General features: G+C 50.6%; 1 protein-coding gene across 1 annotated transcript in view; it reads right to left on the reverse strand.

Annotated features, from left to right (window-relative positions):
- The window catches only part of LOC132764143 (tumor necrosis factor alpha-induced protein 8-like protein 2), an 11,434-nt gene extending 10,753 nt beyond the window's left edge, over positions 1 to 681 (reverse strand). Inside the window, exon 1 of the mRNA XM_060758003.2 lies at positions 396 to 681. The gene's annotated coding sequence lies outside the window, so the exon portion shown is untranslated. The remainder of the gene's footprint in view (positions 1 to 395) is intronic.
- Between the last annotated feature and the right edge of the window lie 201 nt (positions 682 to 882).

The following is an 882-nucleotide window of genomic DNA, read 5'->3' on the forward strand; positions in this document are numbered from 1 at the left end:
AAAGCCCTCCCGGCAGATGGCCATCCAGTCTCTGCTTAAAAACCAGGTATCACTGGACTCCTTCACTGTTGAACGACCTTATTGTCACAAAGTTCTTCCTAATGCTCCTTTTTTAATGCTGAGCTGACATCTATGCACCATCAAAGCCCTCCTGACAGATGGCCATCCACCCTCTGCTTAAAAACCAGATATCACTGGACTCTTTCACTGTTGAACGACCTTATTGTCACAAAGTTCTTCCATAGAAGCATTGCCTCCTTAGCAATGGTTCTCAACCAGTGGGTCGCAACCCCTATGGGGGTCGAACATCTATGCACCAACAAAGCCCTCCTGACAGATGGCCACCCAGCTTCTGCTTAAAATCCAGGGCCCTTCTGGTCCCACGGGTCACTCACCCTGGTTTCCGATGCGCCGGGCTCATGCGACTAGTGTAGGATGTCCCAGCATCGAGACAGGAAAGCAGAACCAGCTCACGAGAGAAGAAGCAGCCGAAGGAAACAGAGAGAGACTTCCTCGAACTCGAAGTCCCGCCCCGTTCCGATCCTCAATTTAATTCTACACAAACACACAACCACACACACACACAGAGAGAGAAGCACAAACAACTGGGTGAGACCAGACGAGACGGAAACCTAAGAGGAGCAACCTGGACGGTCCACATATTTGGAGGCTCACTCAGTGGCTCTCCACGTTTCTGCCCTCGGGGTATTTTTTCCCTGCGCTCTTGCTCGAGTGGACGGTTCACTTTGAGACTTGTCCAAACACGAGTCTGATCGTCAACGTATATCGTCAACGTATATTTCCTTCGGCTTTGGTGTCACCAGCCCTTCGGTGGGGTCGGCGTTCCTGGAGTGAGAAACGAGAAATATAGGGTTATTTTGA

This window comes from Anolis sagrei, chromosome 12 (genome assembly GCF_037176765.1).
Source record: "Anolis sagrei isolate rAnoSag1 chromosome 12, rAnoSag1.mat, whole genome shotgun sequence".
Lineage (NCBI taxonomy): Eukaryota > Metazoa > Chordata > Lepidosauria > Squamata > Dactyloidae > Anolis > Anolis sagrei.